The sequence below is a fragment of the Anolis carolinensis genome, chromosome 3 (assembly GCF_035594765.1).
Source record: "Anolis carolinensis isolate JA03-04 chromosome 3, rAnoCar3.1.pri, whole genome shotgun sequence".
Lineage (NCBI taxonomy): Eukaryota > Metazoa > Chordata > Lepidosauria > Squamata > Dactyloidae > Anolis > Anolis carolinensis.
Genome location: NC_085843.1, coordinates 78,963,192 through 78,987,903, shown reverse-complemented (window position 1 = coordinate 78,987,903; position 24,712 = coordinate 78,963,192).

Genomic DNA, 24,712 nt, shown 5'->3' with positions numbered 1-24,712 from the left:
TGCAAGGACGATGCCCAGGGGATGCCCAGATGTTTGATGTTTTACTATCCTTTTGGGAGGCTTCTCTCATGTCCCTGCATGGAGCTGGAGCTGTCAGAGGGAGCTCATCCACACTCCCCCTGGGTTGAATTCGACCCGGTAACCTTCAGCCTGCTGGCACAATGGTTTAACCCATTGCGCCACTGTGAACTCCATGTCCTAACAGTAAGCTAGCAAAATATTTTTCCATCAATGAGATTTCTAGAATGCTTTGTCATTCTGGTCTTAAAATAGTCTTTTGATGTCCAGCCAAAGGGAAAATGACCACAAGAAGAGTTTCCAGAAGGCCATTGTTGTTGTATGAGACCTGCCTTTTAAAATAAGTCCTTGGCAGCAAAGAGGTACTTCAACCAATGATTTTATTTTCCACTTTGTCTTATTTGTTTTTAGCTTTCTCATTCATGTGCCCAGAAGACAAGATGGCAAAATTAATAAGATTTGTTAAAAATAACGTAGCCGTGGGCAAAGTTGTTATTACAGGAAGTGGTCCATTTCCTGTGGTAGCTCCATCTTCTGTGCCACTAGCTTAAGAGAGGATCAGCTGAAGGGGAAATGACTGAAAATAATTTAAGGTATATCATAAGGAACTCATTAATAGATTCATCTGCATTGCTATGATAATACTCCTCTCATTGTATGGGTCACATTCACAGGGTTCCTTCGCCTGTATATAGAAGTTGGGCTTATCTGTTTTGATTTATCAAGGAAGCCTATCCTTAAAGGTTTAGGTACGGCAGGATAGAAATACATAAGACAGTAAATTAGATTTTGGAAGCTGCCTTTGCCACTGCGTACATCGGCATTTCCCTCTTTCCTTAAAGCAAAGCAAGAAGGAGAGTATGACATTTGCATGCAAAGGAATGGAAGGTAATGAAGAAACAAGTCAGTGCAAAGTTGGGGATGGGAGAAGACAAGACATAAAGTCATGACATAAACCCTAATTCACATAGGGGTGCTTTCAGATAGCTTTGAAATTTAATTAGGTTGTTTTGGGTGGAACTACTGGAAAATGTCACACTATCTGTCACTGAAAGATATTCCAATTAAATTTATAATACACTCATGTATAGGTAACTCCCAGAAATCCCAGCCCTCAGTGGCACAGTGTGTTAAAGCACTGAGCTGCTGAACTTGAGGGCCAAAAAGTCACCGGTTCAAATCGGGGGAACGGAGTGAGTGCCCACTGTTAGCTACGGCTTCTGCCAACCTAGCCGTTCGAAAACATGCAAATGTGAGTAGATCAATAGGTATCACTCCAGCAGGAAGGTGATGGCGCTCCATGCAGTCATGCCGGCCACATGACCTTGGAGGTGTCTACAGACAATGCTGGCTCTTCGGCTTAGAAATGGAGATGAGCACCAACCCCCAGAGTCGGAAACGACTAGACTTAACGTCAGGGGAACACCTTTGCCTTTACCTTTACCTATAGGTAAGATAGGGTTGGGGACTTCAAGTAACCCTTGCATTCCTAATATAAATTGAAGAAGTATATATTCTGGAGTCTATCAATATAGTCCAGAATGCAGAAACCTCTTTTGGTATAAAGGTCTGAGCATACCCAGGGAAAATTGCAGGTAGGATCTCTCTTCATACTAACCCCACTCCTTCAGTATACTTCAAAGTGCTTCATTTAAGTTTTGTTTCTTGGCATATTATTTCCAGAAACAAGAGGAAAGAGGCACACTTTTCCAGAATTCCAAAATACGTAATACTCCAAAATACAAAATTGTCCACATAGATGCCTGAGATAGAGGCATGTCTACATGGGCAAGAAAACATGGACTCACGTCGAATCCAGTGTTGGCTGTCTCAGCAATGTTTACTAACTTCCAGAGAGTACCACACAAGCAGTATTTCTCAACCAGGGATCCCCAGATGTTTTTGGCCTACAACTCCCAGAAATCCCAGCCAGTTTACCAGCTGTTAGGATTTCTGGGAGTTGAAGGCCCAAAACATCTGGGGACCCCAGGTTGAGAACCACTGTTTTAAAGAGTTTAATGGGATTGATTTGGGTGGAACTTGCCAAAATGGGTGGTTTCTTTGAGCAAAGTTGGGTGGTATTCTGGAGCTTTCTAGAAATTCCAGGTTATCCTGAAGCTTCAAGACAGTCTGGATAGTGGGGTTGCATCTGATTGACTGATCCATTGTCTAGATGGGACAGTGGAACCATCTCATTTTCCCTGCTCTCATCAGTGTAGGGGGAGCTGCTGGAGAGTGCTCATGTTGCCACTGCTCCCAACCAGCCACATCACTCTTTCTGAGCAACTAGCCATCGCAGGTGCACCATTCTGACATTAGCAGAGGCATTCATGTGACCAGCAAAATGGAAGGGAGAACTTCTAAACTATTTCACAGGGTAGTTGTGAGGTTAATGCCATGGAAGCGAAGAACCACTTTGAGCTTCCTAGCCATTCTTTATAGCCATTCCCATGCTCTTTATTTCCCTCACTCACATTTTTCCTTTCATAAAGAATATTTCATGTGTTTTATTCAAATACAGGTTTAGCATCCCTTATCCAAAATGCTTTGGGCCAGAAGTGTTTCAGAGTTTAGATTTCCCTACAGATTTTGAAACACCTGGATGGCCATCTGTCGGGGGTGCTTTGAATGCGATTTCCTGCTTCTTAGCAGGGGGTTGGACTAGATGGCCCATGTGGTCTCTTCCAACTCTACTATTCTATGATTCTATGATTCTATGTATTTACATAATGAGATATCATGGAGAAAGGACCCAGGTTTACATATAAAATTCATTTATATTTCATGTAAACCTTATACAGGCAGTCCACAAGTTAAAGGTCTACAGGTTTGTTCTTAAGTTGAATTTGTTTGTAAGTTGTAACAGGCTCGGGATGTGGCGCAGGCTGGAGAGGAAGCCAGCTGCAACCAGCTGCAATGAATCACTCTGACCAGGAGGTCATGAGTTCGAGGTCCGCTCGGAGCCTATGTTTGTCTTGTCTTTGTTCTATGTTAAAAGGCATTGAATGTTTGCCTATATGTGTGTAATGTGATCCGCCCTGAGTCCCCTTCGGGGTGAGAAGGGCAGAATATAAATGCTGTAAATAAATAAATAAATAAATAAATAAATAAATAAATTGTAATAGGTACATTTTAAGTGTATCTCCAGGTATATATAGAGCGGAGAGGGGGGCGGGTTGAATAGTGTAGGGAAGTGTTAACACCCCTGTGGTGTTTCCTTTGCTGTCTGTGTCCCTGTTCAGAAGATTTCACCTCACTTTCTGTCCCTGTGATGATTGGATTTTGAAAAATTTGGCTTGTTCTGGAAACAAGGATTGGGGATAAAGCTTCAGTTGAGACACCTTTTTCCCATGATAACTTTTTCAGGAGTGAATTTCTCTTCCTAGGGGGAGATTTCTCTCATTCCCTATTATCTCACCCCCATTCTTAACTATGAGTCATTTGTAAGTTGGATGTTTGTGACTCAGGGACTGCCTGTACACAAATCCTGGAGACAATTTTGTATAGTATGTTAAATACTTTTGTGCATGAAACAAAGTTAGTGTACATTGAATCATCAAAAAGCAAAGGTGTCGCTACCTTAAAACGATATCACATTAGCGTGTTAAAGCAGGGGGTGCCTGTTTTGCTATCACCCACTTTGCTCCTGCAGAATTCTCGGAATGGCAATGACTGTATCAACTGGCACAATTGTTTCCAGGAGAGTGATTGGAGAGCCATTTGGAGCACCTTGCGCACCTTGCGCACCTTTGCTGCTGGGAGGAGAGTATGTGGAGGGTAATGTGGGCATCACAGTTAATGAAACTGAAGGGTAGATGGAATTTTATTGATAATGTAGTTTAAGACGAGGCCTTCGGAATTCTCAGCCAGAGAGGTCCTCAGCATCTCTAAACTACATTTCCCAGGATTTTGCAGGAGCAAAGCAGATGATCGCAAAGCAGGCACTTTCGTATTACAATGTTAATGTGATATCATCCTCAGACTCATATCCCAATGTGAACAAGTCTGTTTTTCTGAGTATTTTGGATTTTGGAACACATAAAGGATACTCAATCTATACATTTCAGGAGTATCACTAATGTAGGGGAAAAAAATAGAGGAGCAAATAAGCAAAACACAAATAGCACCCTTTTGAATAATTCATTGTATAACTGTGTGGGTCAAATTAAAAACAAAGGTACAGCTCACAGGAAAACAAGATTCAATGTGTAACAGATCCGTAAGGCATTCGTCACTCTGAGTCAGCTGCAACTGCTTCCTAGAATCTTAAACTTGTGCATTTTTGTTAACTTTCATTTTGTATATTTTCCAATATGAGACAAGTTGCAGGGTTGTGGGAATGTTTTAACTCAGGAATATGTCAGAGGTAGATTAAATATTTCCAGCACTGGTCCCCTGAATTGACCCCCTCCCCAGCTGCATATCTCATGGCTGCTTTGAATAAAGCAAAAACAACCAGACTACAATTTTGCAGCCTCTCAAAAACTTTGGCCCTAAGACCTTTTTGCTTGTCCAGAAGTTCAATGACTGAGGAAAAAATTAGATTGCATATGTTCTAATGTTACATTTTTGATTTTGTTCATGTCTCTTTGACATGGTCTCATCAATATTATTGCCTGCCCTGTTTCAGTTTTGCTACTGAATAAATGTGAATAGGTTGGAATTGCTTTTAGATTCATGCAATTTTCTATTCTGATGGTCTATTTTTGTTGTAGCATCCACTACATTTAGAACACACATACACATTTACTTTATAAATATTTTAGGGGATAGGGGAAATGCATTTAGAAGACCAAATGAGGGTGGGGGAAGTAGTACAATGGTTCCGAACTGCCAGTTTCTGAAATGTTCCAGTTATGTGCAAACTGCCTGTGTGTAGCTACAGTTCACAATTGCCATCTGAACATCTATTTTTCCAAGCATTTAAGAGGAGTGATGTGTACATTTTTCATGTGTAATTAGGCAGTGTAATGTGATCCCTTTCTGCAGTCAAGCTGCCATGTGCTGTAGCCTCACTGAATAGCTTCCAGATTTCAACCCAATCTCTTCTGTCTAGACTCTACGTTGCTGGTCCCCGCTCCCCTCCCGCCTGCCTGCCCGCCTTCTGAGCTTAAAACAGGCTCCAATACAAAATGCCAAAACCAGAAGTTTTTGTCCCTCTTTCTCATAAAGATTTGGGACAGATCTCCCAGGCCCAGACAAGAGCTGGATCCCAGACTTTTTAAGACACGTGTCATCTGAAACTGACATTAATGATCCTGCAAGCTTTTCAGCAGGTCATGCGCACACAAACAATGGCTCTTAAAATATGGCTTTCATTAAAAAGTGAGTATTTTTAGAGAGGTGTGGTTCAGTTCAGAGAAAAAGGAGGCGGGGGAATGAAAAGAGAAAAAGAGAGAGAGAGAGACTGAGAGAGAGAATAACCAAACCAAGATTATTTACATGGTTGTTGAAATTCTGAGCGTCCTCTTCGGAGATGGAAACTTAAATGAAATAATAGATGCCATTCCAAAACCAGGTGCATCTTGAGCAGAGAATGTTTATAGCCAGAGCTAAACTACAGCAGGTTCAAACAAGAAACACCTCTCTCCAGAAAACCATGCGACTTTATTGTATTTCCAAATGTACCCAATACCTACTTAAGTCATAAATCCCATCCTTGGAAAGGACCGAAAAAAGAAGGCCTGAAAAATTATTTCACTGATCTTTGTGGATAGTATTTGACAGTGTGACAACAGTTTTAAAAGGAATAGCTGTTGCCAAAGTTGAAGTTCTTAGTCACATTGTTTTATTCCAACTGTATTATTTGTTTTTTCTAAGAAATGTGGATGTGTGCTATGTAAGTAAAAGAGTCTGTTATTGAAAATCTCATGTCCCACCCTGTCCTCTTAGATACAGGGTGGCTTTAAAAAAGTCAAGACATACAAATAAGAAAATACAATCCATACCATTAAATGAAGTTTTTTTTTCCCTTTAAAGTGTATTTTTTTGCCTATTTATCTCCCAAACCTTTCCATGTTTTTCAATGATGCAATGGCTGTGCCTTCAAACCACAGTCATATGATGTTGCTCATTTTGTTTTTGGTTTGCTTTACTTTCTTTATTTTTCTTTATTTTCAAAAACAGAACTCTTCAAGGGGTTGTTGTATGTCTTTCGGGCTGTGTGGCCATGTTCCAGAAGCATTCTCTCCTGACGTTTCGCCCACATCTATGGCAGGCATCCTCAGAGGTTGTGAGGTATGGATAAACTAAGTAAGGAAAGGAAAGAATATATATATCTGTGTAGAGTCTGGGGTGTGGCAAGGGTCCTTTGTCACTGGGAGCCAGCATTAATGTTTCAGTTAATCACCCTAATCAGCATTGGAGATGTTTTTTGTCTCTTGCCTGGGGGCATCCTTTGTCAGTCAAGCCCTCAGAGTTTTGGTTCCCATCTACTGTTTTGATTTTGGAGTTTTGTAATACTGGTAGCCAGATTTTGTTCATTTTCATGGTTTCTTCCTTTCTGTTGAAGTTGTCCACATGCTTGTGGATTTCAATGGCTTCTCTGTGTAGTCTGACATGATAGTTGTTAGAATGGTCCAGCATTTTTGTGTTCTCAAATAGTATTCTGTGTCCAGGCTGGTTCATCAAATGCTCTGCTATGGCTGATTTCTCTGGTTGAATTAGTCTGCAGTGCCTTTCATGTTCTTTGACTCTTGTTTGGGCGCTGCGTTTGGTGGTCCCTATGTAGACTTGTCCACAGCTGCATGGTATCCGGTAGACTCCTGCAGAGGAGAGAGGATCCCTCTTGTCCTTCGCTGACCGTAGCATTTGTTGGATTTTCTTTGTGGGTCTGTAGATAGTTTGTAGGTTGTGCTTATTCATCAGTTTGCCTATGCGGTCAGTGGTTCCCTTGATGTATGGTAAGAACACCTTTCCTCTGGGTGGATCTTTGTCTTGACTCTTATGGCTTGTTCTTGGCCTTGCAGCTCTTCTGATGTCTGTGGTGGAGTATTCATTGGCCTGGAGAGCCCAGTTTAGGTAGTTTAGTTCACCTTGAAGGAAGTGAGGTTCGCAGATTCTTTGTGCACGGTCTGTCAGGGCTTTGATTGTGCTCCTTTTTTGACTTGGGTGATGGTTGGAGTTTTTATGAAGGTATCTATCTGTGTGTGTAGGTTTTCTGTAAACTGTGTGGCCCAATTGTTGATTGTTTTTGCGGATGACCAGAACATCTAGAAATGGCAGTTTTCCTTCCTTTTCTTTTTTCCATGGTGAATTGGATGTTTATTTATTTTATTTATTTATTACAATATTTATATCCCGCCCTTCTCACCCAACAGGGGACTCAGGGCGGCTTACAATAAAACAGACATATAAAAACAGTACAATACACTATAAATCAGTTAAAAAATTAACTTACATATAACATTCATAAAATGCATTTATAAAATATAGATGTTTGGGTGGATGCTGTTAAGATGGTCCAGGAACTTGTTGAGTTCTTCCTCTCCATGGCTCCAAATTGTGAAGGTGTCATCTACGTATCTGAACCAAACAGTTGGCTTTTTTGGTGCTGTTTCTAGGGCCTGTTTTTCAAAGTATTCCATATAGAAATTTGCTACTACTGGGCTGAGTGGGCTCCCCATGGCCACTCCATCTTTCTGTTCGTAGAATCCAGTGTCCCACTGAAAGTAGCTAGTGGTGAGGCAATGGTGAAACAGGGCTGTGATGTCTTCTGGGAAGTTTTGTTTGATTAGTGTGAGGGTGTCAGCTACTGGGACTTTGGTAAAAACTCTTCAATTTTCAGAGCTCCCCCTCCCCCATGCTGCTGAGCGAAGAACCCTTTCCCCATTTATTATGATGTTTCTCTGCTTCAGAGTGTGGTTTCATGCTATGGAGATGTTTGTTTAAACTGAAAATTAGTCAGTTCCTATCTTTTGTACTTTGTTGTATAATATGGTATGGGATTGTCCTTTGCTTCAACAAAACATATTTCTCCACAGTTTTTACTCCTTGCCTTCTCATGGCAGAAAATTCTACCTAGTGATAAACTGGTATCCTTACCATTCTTGACACCTCAGTTTTCTTTCCTAAGAGCTAAATTTCACACATGGCAATTCACTTTATAACAGTACATGGATGTAATTTAGTTTGACTAGAGTCAGAAATGCAACCCAAGAGGAAAATGAGGTTCCCTAGCCGCTGATGGTTGGCTAGATGGTGATGTGGAATCCTGTCCTGCAGCACAACTATAGGATCTTGTCTGGGATTATCTACAGCTCTATCTAAATTTGAATTATCAAAGAAAGTGGAAACAACCTCAAAGGAAGAGTTCCAGAGCAAACCAGCACATCCCATCTTTGGCAATTCAGTTCCATAGATCAATGGTTTATAAACATCAAAACATTTGGTGACTTGAAGGTCTTGAAGAGTACTATGATGGAATACCACCTGTAAGTCATCATAAATTTCAATTATAAAGGTATTGTGAGGCTTATAATTTATAAGATATTCCTATTGTCCTGGCGTTAATGGAAGCTAGGCTCCCACCATTAGACACTTCCAATTTAAACTGCCAACCTTGCTGCTATTTTATTTTAATGGCAAACGTTGTATTTTCCTCCTGATCCTATTGTTCTCTTAACAATTTTCTTTCTTTTCTTTGAAATAAAGATTTGCAGATATCCATCTGCTTTATGTTATTTTCTTACCCTATTCCACCCAACCTTTTGGTTTTACCATAAATTATTTGCAGATTAATTGTTCTGTTTTTCTGTTATGTGGAATTGTTGGAAAATATATTATTGTCTTCTTCCAAAACATCTGTCATCTAGTTGGCCACTTTTGTCACACAATATATTTTTCATCGTGAAGGGTAATAGAATTCAAACCTTCTCATCTAATACGATTCTCCTTGAGAATCTCACCCAAGAAGTTCTGACATTCTTCTGATATTTGTTTGAGAATCTCGACCAAGAACTTCTGACAACCCCAATCTGATGGAAATCCACCTGGAAGAGAAAGATTTTTCCTTATGGCATCCTGATCTCCAGAGTCATAGCCCAACATTCACTCACTAAACCATGTTGGCTCTTTTCAATGGGGGAATTTTGAGGTGCAGAAATAGTTTGGGAGATTAATACTTATCCTGCTAACTATGGATCTTTGATTAAAGAGAAGCTCTTAGAGAGGGAACCCCTTTTAGTTTTCATTTAAACAGAAGGGAAATGTGAAGACACATCTAGAATTTCATTATGTTTATTATCTATAAGGATTATATGTATTGTGTAGTTGTATGAAGATCTATTTGGGCTGTAGGGTGGGATGTCAATTTTATTTTGTCTTTCTTTCTATATGTGGGTGATAGGGGCCTGGAGGGATGAGGTATTATAGTCTGGGTGTTAAGTTCTAAAGGATTGTTTTGTTTCACTAATATTAATAGTTTGTAATTGATTGGTTTTGTTTTACTACAGCATTTACCGTATATACTCAAGTATAAGCTGAGGTTTTCAGCCCCTTTTAGGGCTGAAAAAGCTCCCCTTGGCTTATACTCGAGTGAGGGCCCTGGTTGGCTCGTATTCAGGTTGTTAATCGGAGTTGGACAGTCTTATCTTATTGAAGTCTTATTATTATTTGAAATTACAGTTTTATGTAGATATTCAAAAACATTTAACCTACTTATGCCTCCATGTAATTGTATTGGTATTTATTTTTATTTTTGAAATTTACCAGTAGCTGCTGCATTTCCCAACCTTGTCTTATACTTGAGTCAACAAGCTTTCCCAGTTTTTTGTGGTAAAATTAGGTGCCTTGGCTTATATTCGAGTCAGCTTATACTCTAGTATACACGGTATACCATAATAAAGATAGTTACAAAGATTTTTTAAAAGAAATATATACTTATATCTCCTATCCCTGCAATTTTTCCATCAAATGTCCCAGAAGCTGTATTTTTAAAAACAATTATTATTGAGATTAAATACACGTCTTGTTACATAATGTCATAGCACCACAGACCTAGAGTGCATAAGAAGTTTGACCACACTTATCTAATTGGTCAGGAGGAGACTTGAAGGTTGGGTTGCTGACCTAAAGGCTGCCAGGTTCAAATCCCACCCGGGGAGAGCACGGATGAGCTCCCTCTATGAGCTCCAGCTCCATGCGGGGACATGAGAGAAGCCTCCCACAAGGATGGTAAAACATCAAACCATCTGGGCGTCCCCTGGGCAACATCCTAGCAGACGGCCAATTCTCTCACACCAGAAGCGACCTGAAGTTTCTCAAGTCGCTCCTGACACGAAAAAAAGGAGGAGATATAGATACAACACAGTTCTGAAAATACATACGCTCTGTGCTTAAATTTTTACACTTCACAATGATTGCCCCAAGGCAATATAAGAATTGACACCAGTCTTTTCAGGCTTTCTCTATATCAGATATCGAATACTTTTTGGGGGATATCCACCATAGATATGAGATTGATCCAACGTATCTATTCATATCCTTTATTGTCCTTTAAATTATCTTGTATTAATTCTATAATATACACAAATATAAAGAGCGTAGGCTTTCTTCTGAAATAAATTTATTTTGTATTATTATTATTATTATTATTATTATTATTATTATTATTATTATTATTATTATTATTATTATCCTGCCCTATCTCCTCGAGGGGATTCAGAGCAGTGTTTTCACCAGTACAGTTACTGTCAGCCCTTCATATTCACCTTTCCAGGCACAAAATACAAAAATGAGAGTTTAAAAATATTGTGTGTTAAAATTATGCTTTAGGATAAAATTTGTACAAAAATGGTATCATTAAAGTGGCTAAACATACATTCAGTTCTTATATTCAATTGCTAGGGTAGATCGCCTGAATCAATGACTGAATTTTAAATCAACACTTGTATAACTCCTATTGTTTCCCTGGATTTATTCTAGCTAAGATCTAATACTTGGAGTTTGAATATAAATTAGACCGGTCTAATTTAATTTTCATATCTAAATATCAAGCAAATATTTTTGTATTTTAAAAAATAAAAACTTGTATGAGTGAATACATGGAACACTGACATAGTCAGAAATGTCTATGATCCTTCCTTTCATAGTTTCTGTAAGAGTACAGCCTAAATTATGGTTTGTGTTTCATTTTACACCATTATGGCTGCAGTCCTTTGGGTCTTACATTTGATTAGACCATCATCCAGCTATGTATCCTTTCTGGTGGAGGGCCGAAGGGAAAGGACTGCTAATATTACATTATTCTGCTTCTGCCATATCAATTTTCAGAGCCTGTCCAAGTGTAGAAAGTTGAAAGATGGGGAAAGGATATGTCAATCTGTCCTTCCATCCTAGTTTAAAATGTCATTTTTAAACTAGAGAAATCCTTTTAATGAATGCCATCTAAATGTCTGATAGGTGGCATTAGCAGCCCTGTCAACTTTTCATACAATTTGAAGATCCCAGTCATTTTCAGACAGGAAATGCTAATTTATTTTATTTTAATGAGAAGACAACTATTTGTCCCTTTCATCAGGAAACAATGTCCCTCCCCCCATCTCTTCAGTAAAGCATTTCACATTTTGATACGAAGGTGATGCATTTAGTCATGGTAGTGTAGTCTGTGAATTGTTACTTGAATATTTGGCTTGTGTAAGTGTGTTGTTAATGTTGTCATCACTATAGTTGCCATTGTCTAAAAGGTATTTGGAATTGTCTGATGTTTTGTAAACAAAAAAATACAAAAAAATATTAAAAGACTCAGCATGGTAGTTCTTCCATGTTTGGAATCACCATGTCACATATTAAGCAGATATAAAATTGGAAGAGAAATGTTTAATTGAAAACATCTTTGTTGTGGTGTTTCTTTCTATGTATATATGTGTGAAGTAACTTTTTGTCCTTTTAAATAACAAAGTTTGTTTAAAATAACAGAATTTGACACACAGCTTGAGTATCCCTTATCCAAAATGCCTGGGACCAGAAGTGGACATGCAGGGACATGAGAGAAGCCTCTGACATGATGGTAAAACATCTGGGTGTCCCCTAGGCAACATCCTTGCAGACAGCCAATTCCCTCACATCTGAAGCGGCTTTGACTGGAGGAGAGACACTTTGGAGTGCCTTATGTGCCAAAATACCTTAGATGGCATGAGGTACTAGCTTGAAGAAAGTTGCTGCTTCTTCATTGGTTGGCTCCTAACCTGCTCCAGACTTTGGCCCACCTAGCCGTGTATCTGTTAATTTCATGGCATTGTTAATTATTAATTTTATTTCATCATGCCTCACTGTTAATTCTCTGTTGCATTGTATTATTTGTCGCTTTGTTCATTATCACAAGCACATTGTAATTTCCATTCTTTCTATCTTTCCAGCAGACTCTACCCAGACCATGCATAATTTCACAGAATCATAATTGAAGAGACCCCAAGGGTCATCCAGTCCAACCCCTACCATGCAGGAAAAGCACAATGAAAGCACCCGAGTCATCCAGCCTCTGTTTAAAAGCCTCTAAAAAAAAGGAGCAGTGAGTTCCACTTCTGAACAGCTCTTATGATCAAGAAGTTCTTCCTAATGTTCAGGTGGAATCTCCTAAAATTTGAACCCATTGCTCTGAGTTCTATTCTCAGGGGCAGCAAAAAACAAGCCTGCTCCCTCTTCCTTATGACATCCTCTCAAATATTTAAACATGGCAATCATGTCTCCTCTCTTCATCTTTTGCAGGCCAAACATACCTATCGTCTACAGGCTAAACATGCCCTCTCCAGAGCTTTGATCGCTTTAGTTGCCCTCTTCTGGACATGTTCTAACTTGTCCATAACCCTCTTGAATTGTGACAAAGAACTGGACACAGAATTTGATCTAGCAACAGGCGGGATCAGGGTGGGTCATCATTCCACAGGTGGATTGGTCAATGCCTTGATCCAGAGCCATGTGAAAGTGAATCCTAGAATACAGCTGTAACCAAATAAAGTTGTGTCCTTTTATTTCTAATTTTAATCACATTTTGGTCTGTGTTGTATTGATCGTGAAGTAGAAGTCACACCTGAACACACAAACAGGCTTCCATGCTTATATTCCTAATTCAATCAGTGAACATTAGCCAATATGTGCATACAATGCTGTGGTCTGATTCAGTAGCAAATCAGAAAAATAAACAATAGGATTAATCAGTTCTTGAAATGGGGCCTAGAATCCAATTGTTCCATTTCCCCAGTGGAACAGTTGATCATTGCTATTGCCTTTAACCTGGCTGAGGCTGTTCATGGCAACTGATGGATATTGTTTGCATGCAGTGGATTTAAGCTAATGACTCCTAGTAGATACATTGATCACAGAGTTAAAGCCTGTTCCAATTCATCTGAATTAACTTTAAGAAGTGAAATTAATACAAATTCACTTACAGTAGAGTCTCACTTATCCAAGCCTCGCTTATCCAAGCCTCTGGATTATCCAAGCCATTTTTGTAGTCAATGTTTTCAATATATCGTGATATTTTGGTGCTAAATTCGTAAATACAGTAATTGCAACATAACATTACTGCGTATTGAACTACTTTTTCTGTCAAATTTGTTGTATAACATGTTGTTTTGGTGCTTAATTTGTAAAATCAAAACCTAATTTGATGTTTAATAGGCTTTTCCTTAATCCCTCTATTATCCAAGATATTTGCTTAACCAAGCTTCTGCCAGCCCATTTAGCTTGGATAAGTGAGACTCTACTATATATTATTTTAAGCCCAATTGCACAATAAATAAAATGACATTCTAAATTGGTGTAAGAAAACAATTTACCAGATGGGTTAATTTGTTCTATCATTCCTGATCACATCTGAGAAAGAAATATAAGGTAGACAACACACACACAGCCTTAGTTTGTTAAAAACAATAGTTCATTTAAACATTAAAACATGGCTTATAGGGTGTTGTTCATACCAAAACAGTTCCATTGAATTAAGTGATATTACAGTCCTAGAAAGGAAGATTTGTGCTTTAACTTCTACACAAAACCAGTTATCGTACATAATGGAATATTGATTCTCCTATTTAAAATGGTACATACATTTGGTATTAATTTTTTTTAAAATTACAGATCTTTCTCTGAGCAATCCTGCATAAATTTGTCACTAAAGTTCAGTGGCAGATGTACAATGTGTTTCATATCATTTTCTTTGTGTATTCTGTGCAAGTTGATAGGGATTATGCATTATGCAATTTTATGGAGCATTTTGTGGTCACTATGGATTATTAAGAACTGATGTGTGTACTAAAGACAGTTAAATGTAACAGGCACCAAATGATTTATAAAAAAAATGACAATTTCTGCTAAATTATCTTTCCGTACAATCTACACTTCATCCTCCTGGATGATCCATTTTAATCTGGTTTCAGACCTGGCTATGGAATAAAGATAGCTATTATCCCCTTAGTGGCTAACCATGCAGGAAACTTGACCAAGGGAGTATGTTTCTGTTAGTTCTTCTGGACCAGTCAGAAGCTTCAATACAATTGATCATGGTATCTTTCTTGGTCACTTCACTGGGATGGATTTTGGAGGCATTGTTTTATGGTGGCTCCATTTCTTCCTGTGGGGGTGAATCCAGAACGTGCTGCTGATGGACTCCTGTTCAGCCCACGGGGTCCCCTAGGGCTCCATCTTGCCCCCATAGTGTTAAACATAAATCAAACTGCTGGGAGAAGTCATCCAGAGGTTTGAGGAGAGGTGCCATCAAGATGTGTATGACATCCAGCTCTACTCTTCCTTTCCACACCAATCAAAAGAGGGTGTCCTGGCCCTAAACTAATGTCTTACATTAGTAATGCACTAAACAAGGACACATAAGGGTTGTGAGGTATACCTCACAACCTCTGAGGATGCCTGCCATAGATGTGGGCGAAACATCAGGAGATAATGCTTCTGGAACATGGCCATACAGCCCAGAAAGCACACAACAACCCTGTGACTCCAGCCATGAAAGTCTTTGATAACACAAGAACACATAAATAGAAACTTAATTCAGATAAGACATAAGTCAGTCAGAAGATAGATAATGGAATAGGGATTCAGCCTGTGTTAGATGGGATTATTCTTCCTCTGGAGACAAGCATTTCCTGGACTCAGCTTTAAATCCAGAAAACCAGTTTCTACATTGGCTAGAAGTGCTTTTTCACATTCAAAGCTTGTGTGGCAACTGTGCCTGTTTCTTGAGACATTGGATCAGGACGTGGTAGCATATCTTAGTTACATTGGACTATTGTAATGTGCTTTATTCAGGACTACCTTTGAAATGTGTTGGAAACTTCAGCTGGTCCAAATCACAGGCAGACTGTTAACTTGGGCAGGTTACAGGATCTATACTACACTACTGTTAAAATGGCTCTACTGAAAGCCAGTTTGTTTCTGAAAACACTTCAAAATGGTGATTATTATAAAGCTCTCTATGCCTCAGATAAAGTTTGGCAGGTTGTATCTCCCTGCATGAGCTGGTCTGAGGTCTGAGATCATCAGGAAGAGCACTTTTCCCAGTCCCACTACCATTGCAAGCACAATTGGTGAGTACAGATAGATATGTTGATATAGTTGGTTTTCTTGTTGACACTTTGGCAGATTGCTAGAATATGGAGGTCATGCATTTTACATTATTATCTCCCAAACATCTCTCTGGTCTTCAGAAGGTTTGTGATCAATGAAACATGTTGTATGATCTCTACAGCACAAATAGCAGAGAACAGACTGTTTCTGATTAATCATATCGAAAGATACTGTATCTAAATACAAAACAATTTTAAGAATGCTGCTGATTGTAGCCAGTAAATCATACTTCACCACCACTATTGGATCTACTCAATGATAGCTAGCCAGTTACGATAACACTAAACAGCCTGTTGTCTGCTATTTTTTAAAGTAAGACACACATAGGGAGAAGATGCAAGGGGGAAGCTCTCCACACTTTTTTCTATGCATTTCTGACTAGAAATAGGACTTTTTTTGGCCTCCTTAAATACAAAAGAAGACTAGTCCCCAGTAAATCCTTAAAGTATGATGTTGTTGGATGCCTTGAAGTTGTGACTGACTTACAACAGGTTTTCCAACCATTAGCTTCTATGACAGGGATGTTGATATTGCCTCAGATACAGTCAGTTAGGTTGTCTCCTTATCGCCTCTTGGTTGTGTGCTATATCATTGCATTACCTAGTTTGTATAAGAAAGAGAAAGAACTACAGCTAAAAGGGCTCCCTTGGACCTTTCTGTGATCTGGTTTCTTGTGACCTCTGCCTCAAGAGTTTTTCAGACCGTACCTTTTTGGAAGACTCCTTACTTCACTAGACTTTGAGTCTCGAATCACCTTTGGAGCTCTGACTGATTCTGGATAAGTGTGGAAGTATTGGGACGCTGTCTTGTTCAATTTAAGTCTGCCTCAATGAATATAGGAAGAAGTAAGGTGAGACCAATTAATAATTTAAAAATATGACTGGCTTTCCTGCTTGCTTTTGGTTCACAGAAAATACTGACTTAATTCACCAATCAATTTCTCACAGCACACTAGCAGTCCCATACCTAGTTTATCAAATGACTGACTTAAATATAATTGATGTTCTATTCAGCAGGTTGGACACTGCTCATGCTTACAACATTCGTAACAGTTTAATTAGTGATAGTGCTAGAGGCAGAAAAAGTAGCAGAGGCTGCCACTGAGTTTTCATTGCTAGAATTAGGTTGCTGGTTAGTATATAAAGTTTGGGAGCCCCAGTGGCGGTGTGTTAAAGCACTGAGCTGCTGAACTTGCAGACCGAAAGGTCACAGGTTCAAATCCCGGGAGCGGAGTGAGCGCCCGCTGTTAGCTCCAGCTTCTGCCAATCTAGCAGTTCGAAAACATGCAAATGTGAGTAGATTAATAGGTACCGCTCCGGCGGGAACGTAACGGCGCTCCATGCAGTCATGCCGGCCACATGACCTTGGAGGTGTCTACGGACAATGCCGGCTCTTCGGCTTAGAAATGGAGATGAGCACCAACCCCCAGAGTCAGACATGACTGGACTTAACGTCAGGGGAACACATTTACCTTTTAATAGGAAGTTTAATTTAAATCATGTAAGCAAAGTGTTGTTTGAGATTTTCTTTGCATGCCCAGACCCAGACCACTTATCCTCAACATGGTCACTTCCAAAATAGTGAGAACTGGCTGTCAGTGTGAACCTGGAAGAAAACTACAATGAAAAGTCATATCAGTGACTAGCCTTAAAAACCAAGGTTGTTGCTTTTATAAAGTGACATTTGAATGCTTCAGATAGAAATGCTGGAAACTGTTCCTATATCTTGATTGTTATTATACAGCCAGATAGCAGAAATTCAAAACTCAACAAAAAACATAAACAATGAAAATGTAAGATATTTTTCTTCTATTCTGCCTTCTGTTGCAGTGGCCTTTTATGCAGTTGCAGTTTTAAACTTTAGAAAAACAAGAAATTGTTTTTAAAAAACAAAATAATTGTATATTTTCTAAATTACTATTTATTTATTTATTTATTTATTTATTTATTTATTTATTTATTTGGGTCTTCCATATTGACTTATTAAAGTGGACTCATTAAATCAATGATTGAAGAACACTTATCTAAATCCCACTACCCTAACGGTTCTACTCTAGTTAAGATTAGCTATTGGTTTTAGACCATAACAGTTGCATTTGTAATCCTTTATTAATTTAGCAGACTGTAAAGCTCATTGCATCCAAAATGGTTTCATATATGAGTATACATATTTGGGATGTTTCTCCATAGCTTAAACAAAATTCCTAACAATTCATATTGTATATTTTATAATATCGGTTAGTACAGTAGGCTATATTATTGCATCTCTCCTCCTACCTCTGAAATTCCAGTTCAAGTCAAAGGTAATAAAACTTAACAGGATGAGTTAAATAATAAGAAATCTTGAGGCCCATTAAAGATGAACTAATTTTCTCTGGGATAAGCTTCCAGGGACAGCAGGTCCCTCCATCATTGGAGCTGTAATTCACGATCAATGGTAATTCAGCAGTTTCATGCAACAGTCTCTGAAGTCCTTCTGTTCAAGAATGACAACTTTCAGACCAGCAACAGGCTGTGCTGGAAACTGATCTCTTTGATCCCAAATACTGGATTGTTGGTTCAATCTGACACCAGAGTTTTGTCTATTTGCACAATCTATTTGTTTTATTTAGAATGGCAATAGATAGTTCTGGCATGACAGCATATATGATTTTGAAATGACAGCCAGTGAATTACCCTTGATATTCTCATATTATGAGGTGGTGTAACAGTCAGAGGCGGTTCAACCACCAGGCCAACTAGGCAGTTGCCTGTGGCGCCATCTTGTTCGGGGCACCATGGAGGCAACTCCTGTCTCCTGCGGTCTGCCTCCGCAAGGTATTGAACTGCTTTTTCTGTTGATTTGTTGTAAAACATGACGTTTTAGTGCTTAATTTGTAAAATCTTAATGTAATTTCATGTTTAATAGGCTTTTCCTTAATCCCTCCTTATTATCAAACATTTTTGCTTATCCAACGCTTTTATTTTTCAGTGATTTGTTTGGGGGGGGGGGCAAAATTCTGTTCGCCTACACTTGAAAAATACCTAGGGCCGGCTCTGGTAACAGTATTGCCCAACATGGGGAGAAAAATAGGAACTGGATTTGCTTTGGCCCCTTAGTTTACATTTCTTATGGGTGATCTGTTCTTGCTTATGAAATTCTTGAAAACTTGTGGTTTTGGTAATCCCAATCAAGGCCAATTTTGATTTTAATTTTATTCTACATCAGGGAGTAGTCTAAATTTTTTACATTATCCTTGTGAAGCTCTGATAGTTTTGCCCACCCCACATCTCTGAACATAGTGGCTGGTCAGTGTTGATCTTATCATGAGCCCATATTGGCAGAAGAGGCATACTTCAGAATGTCATTGTTTCTCTACCTTGATGTCATAGAGAGTTTTGCCAGCCCAGAATCAGAAAACGATCCCTAAATTCCAATAGAAATTAATGGTAAATTAAACTACTTATGCTACTGTGCCATGAGTTTTTAAATCATACTCTGTTGATGTAGAATGTTTAATCTGTCTCAACTATTCATTTTAACCAAAAAGAAAAATATGGTACTTGCTGCATTTTTCTGTGTCTTGATCTAATCAAATTATGGATATCCTTTATTAATAAAGATCTAAGGTAAGTAGAAAATTAGTAATTTTTATATTTTACATTTTGAGGGTGCTTCTGTAATCAGCATGGCATGGTAGTTGAACAACTCTGGAGACCAAGGTTAGCCATGAAAGCACACTTGGTGACCTTGGGGAAGTTGCCCTGTCTCAGCTATAGAGGAAGGCTCTGCCAAGAAAACACTCTAATAAGGTACCCTTTGTTTCATCTTCAGGTTGCCATAAGCCAGAAATGACTTGAAGGCATGTAAAAATAACAACTAAAAATCACTCCGTGGGTGATTTGGTCAAGTCACATTCTCTCAACCTCAGAGGAAAGGAAAGGCAGCCTCTACTGAACAAATTTTGCTAATTAAAACCCACAATAGGGTCACCTTAGGCCATAAATCAGAAATAGCTTGAAGACACACAACAACAAATTTCTTCATACTAGATTTATGTGTTTTGTAGATGAAAGAATATTAATATGGGCAATCATTCTCCATTACCTTATATAAGACAGAATCTGTCACTTCCTCCCTAGTGTACACTTACCATAGTGAACCTGTGCTGCTTATTTTCATCTTGAACTTTCTTGTAAGCTATAAAATCAGTGCAAGCAATAGTTACTCAAACAACTGGCAGAACAAGAAGCTGGACCCCCTCCATACCCCTTCATAATAGAATCAATGCTCTATTTAGCACAGTGAATTGTTTCAAATTTCAGTCCTCATATCCTCATTGAGCAGTCCCTTCATCTTTGAAATATCCCCAAATTCTGAAATTTACAAGACCTTTAAAAAAAACTATAAATGAAGCAATTAAACCTCCAGATTGGAGGATGTAAACCTTTAAAGGCCTCTTTATAGGATTTCAAAAGAAAGAGGGGGTTATATTTAGCAGGTGTGGCAACCCACGCTGGACATTTCATTGAGAGAGAGCCTGACATTCTCCAGCAACAAATACTTAAATTAATATAAAACATCTTTTGCAGAGACCTTTTTACTGCTCTTCTCCCTCTCTTTTAAAAACAAATGTTTGATGATCGTAATCCTTACACACATAGACACACACAGTTGTATTCAATGGATCCCCCAAAATATATCTCTTCACCTACTAGCCAGGTCAAAATTTCATCTTTCTCATCCCTGTAGGTGAGAAAGATGAATACATACAAATCAAATGACTTTTATAAAATAGCATCTTGTTGCATTTTGAACAGAGCTGGGAGAAGGGTTTGTCATTCTAATTTGGGGACTGATGAGCCACACAGCTGCCATTCTCTATGCCAGAGGTTCTCGACATTTCTAATGCTGTGACCCCTTAATACAGTTCCTCATGTTGTGGTGACCCCCAACCATAAAATTATTTTCAGTGCTGCTTCATGACTGTAATTTTGCTACTGTTACGAATTATAATGTAAATATATGATATGCAGGATGTATTTTTATTCACTGGACCAAAGTTGGCACAAATACTCGATATGCCCAAATTTGAATACTGGTAGGGTTGGGGGGGGGGGAGAGAGAGAGAGAGAGAGAGAGATTGATTTTGTCATTTGGGAGTTGTACTTGCTGGGATTTATAGTTAACCTACAATCCTAGGGCACTCTAAACTCCACCAACAATGGAATTGAACCAAACTTGGCATACAGAACTCCCATGACCAACAAGAAAATACTGGAAGACTTTGGTGGGCATTGACTTTGCATTTTGGAGTTGTAGTTCACCTACATCCAGAGAGCACTGTGGATTCCAAACAATGATGGATCTGGACCAAATTTGGAACGAATACTCAATATGCCTAAATTTGCGGAAAATAGACCTTGACATTTGGGAGTTGTAGTTTCTGGGGTTTAAACTCTACCTACAATCAAAGAGTCCCTTGAACCCCATCAATGATAGAATTGGGCCAGACTTCCCACACAGAACCCCCAAAACAAACAGGAAATACTGTAGGGATTTGGGTTCCTAAGAACATCAGAAATATGCGTTTTCCGGTGGTCTTTTGCAACCCCTCTGAAACCCTCCTCGCGATCCCACCAGGGGTTCCGACCCCCAGGTTGAGAAACACTGCTCTATGCCATCTATGTTCTGCGTATGTTTTTTCCCTAGTTTCCACCAATCTGGTTTTGTAGGATTAGAGGGGTTGTCTTAGGAGAGGATTTCACCTCCTTTTAATGTCTCTGCATTCTGTCATTTTGCTGGCAAGAGTCAACCATAGGATGCCGCCTACTGAGATTTCTTCCATCACTAGAATGACAAAAAGGTTTTTTAATTGGTTTCTATTGGGGGAACACAAGACTATTGGGGGAACACAAGACTGAGGAACATCATTTTATTTTTTAATTTGCAAGTGTCCAGTATCAAATATGTGCCCATTATCTGTAATTGTTTCTTCTTCAGTCTCTCTCTCTTTCTTTTCTGGAAACTCTCCACATACTAGTATCCAATGGGTCACTACTTTGAGTAGCACTGCTGTAGAAGTTATTGGATTACATTTTCCACCATCTGTGGCCATTTTTCATGCTGTTTGGGACTGATTGTCCATCAGGTCCTACAACACAGGCTGACCATTCTTTATATAATAGAATATTCCAATTGAACTTAGAGTTCTATGATTTGCCTCCAGCTCATCACCAGATTTTTTTTGTAATTCCATCAAAAATGTGTCTGAATATCTAACTGCTGTGTATATTTTGACTGTTGTATGAGGAGGCAATGCAGCATGAAATGACAACTCAGCCATAGTCATTAATGCACTGGTAACATCCAGATTAGACCACCATAATATATTCAATGTGGAGATGCCATTAAAATGATTAGGCAACTATAGCCAGTGCAAAACACTGCATTGAGATTGCTGACTAGAACGCCATATGGAAACCACATCACATCTGTCTTGAGGGAGATGGATTGGTTGCCCATGTGCTTCTGGATTGAATCCAAGGTGCTGGAGATAACATTCAAAGCTATAAATGACATTTGTCCTCAAAACTTGAAGAAGCACAATTTTTATATAACTACTAGCTTTGCCCGGCCACGCGTTGCTGTGGCTTATGGGAATCATTTGTTGGCCAGGTGGAATAGCAGTGAATAGCCTTGCAGCCTCAAAGCCTGGCCATTTTCTGGAGCATCTGGAGTAGCACCATTGATCAAAGAGCCGCTTTGAAGCCTGGCTACTTCCTTTTCAGGGGAACCATTGTTTGGCCAGATTTCCCCTAGGTGACAAACCCCCAGACTTTGAAGCCACGAGGCTACTTCGTCCCATTCAACCTGGCCTAGCAAGGATGCCCTATGTAGAAAGCAGCCAGGCTGTTAAGCTGCAAGACTATTCAGTGCAATTCAATCTAATGAAAACCCAGTGTGATGAAACTGACTTTGACCAACTGCTTGCCCTCCAGATGTGTTTGATTACACAACTTATCATCTCCAGCCATCAATCAATTGGTTTTACTTAGTGAAAATGATGGCATTGCTAGTGTTCATTCAACAGTGATAGTTCAATAATAATGGAGGTTACCATCCAATAGATCTGGTGCAGTGGTTCCCAACCTGTAGGTCCCCAGATTTTTGGCTTTCAACTCCCAGAAGGAGCCTCCGGTGGCCTAGGGGATAAAAGCCTCGTGACTTGAAGGTTGGGTTGCTGACCTGAAAGCTGCCAGGTTCGAATCCCACCCATGGAGAGCGCGGATGAGCTCCCTCTTTCAGCTCCAGCTCCATGTGGGGACATGAGAGAAGCCTCCCACAAGGATGGTAAAACATCAAAACATCTAGGCGTCCCCTGGGCAACGTCCTTGCAGACGGCCAATTCTCTCACTCCAGAAGCAACTCCGGTTGCTCTTGACACGAAAAAAAAAAACTCCCAGAAATCCTAACAGCTGGTAAACTGGCTGGAATTTCTGGGAGTCATAGGCCAAAACAGCTGGGGTCTCACAGGTTGAGAATTAATGATCTGGATAGTGACAAGCTGATGAAGTACAATATAAAAAATTGGACATAGATTACTCATGGGGGTCCAATTGAGATTGGGATTTCATGGTTTAGCTGCCCAGAGCTGCCCAACTCTTGCTGTTGCTAGGAGAGTGTTAAGAGGGGTGGTGGTTCTCATAAAGCTTTTCCTTGATTTGAGTCTACTGCGAGCAGGCTGATAGCCATGAAGAGCATGGCTTTCACAGTGTTCAACCTTATTTCTCTCACAGCAACTTCCCATCGCACATTGGGGGGGGGGGGCAATGCCAACTAGATTGTAGAGTCTATCAACAGGTGTTGGTTTAAGACATTCTGTGATTATTCTGCATATTTCATTCAGTACTATATTCACCTGCTTAGCATGGACAGACCTGTGCCAAACAGGGCAGGCATACTCAGCAGTTGAGTAATATAAGGCCAGGGCTGATGTTCTTATTAATTTTGGGTCTGCACCCCATGCGCTACCAGTAACTTTCTGCTGGATGTTATTGCATGCAGATACTTTGTGCTTGGTGTTTCCTCAATGTTGGTGTTTTGTCTAAGAAACCACTAAGATATTTGGGATGGAAACAGTGTTCAAGCTCTTGGCCTTCCCAGGTAACTTTCAATTTCCTGTTGGCTTCATAGTTACTTAGGTGGAAAGCACACACTCGTGTCTTGGCAAGGTTAGGCTTCAGGTGGTTATCTTTGTAGTAGCTGGAGAGATTTTTCAAGGCATTAGTAAATTGGATTTCAACTGTTTCAAAGTCTTTTGCTTGTGTTGTTATTCCAAGGTCATCAGCATATATAAAGTTCTTTGTGAGTGGTGGTTGTGGCTGATAGTTGATAAAGATGTTAAACAAGGCTGGTGCAAGAACTCTGCCTTGAGGTAAGCCATTATTTTGCCTCCTCCATCTACTATCATATACTATCATCATATAAAGTAGAGTCTCACTTATCCAACACTCACTTATCCAACGTTCTGGATTATCCAACGCATTTTTGTAGTCAATGTTTTCAATATATCGTGATATTTTGGTGCTAAATTCGTAAATACAGTAATTACTACATAGCATTAATGTGTAATGAACTACTTTTTCTGTCAAATTTGTTGTATAACATGTTGTTTTGGTGCTTAATTTGTAAAATCATAACCTATTTTGATGTTTAATAGGCTTTTTCTTAATCTCTCCTTATTATCCAACATATTCGCTTATCCAACGTTCTGCCGACCCGTTTATGTTGGATAAGTGAGACTCTACTGTATTGATGAAGAGAAGTGAGCTCTTCTCCAGATCCAAGCATATTTCAGCACTAAACAACGTTGATTTTCCTGGTATGCTGATGCATATGCAGGAGCTCTTTACAGGTGCCTCAAATGAGTGTGAGTGTAGATAAGAAAACCATTAGTGCAAAACAGGTTTGTTTTCTTTATGGGGTGGGTTTCTTACTGTATAGAACTGCCAGAAGGCTAAGGTCTAAACTTCTATTTCCCGAGCAAAAGGATTGCGGGATTAGAGTGTGTATCTGGTACAAAGTGTGTCCAAAATCGCTACTTGCAGACCCGCTTTATTCCACCACCAGCCCCAGTGCT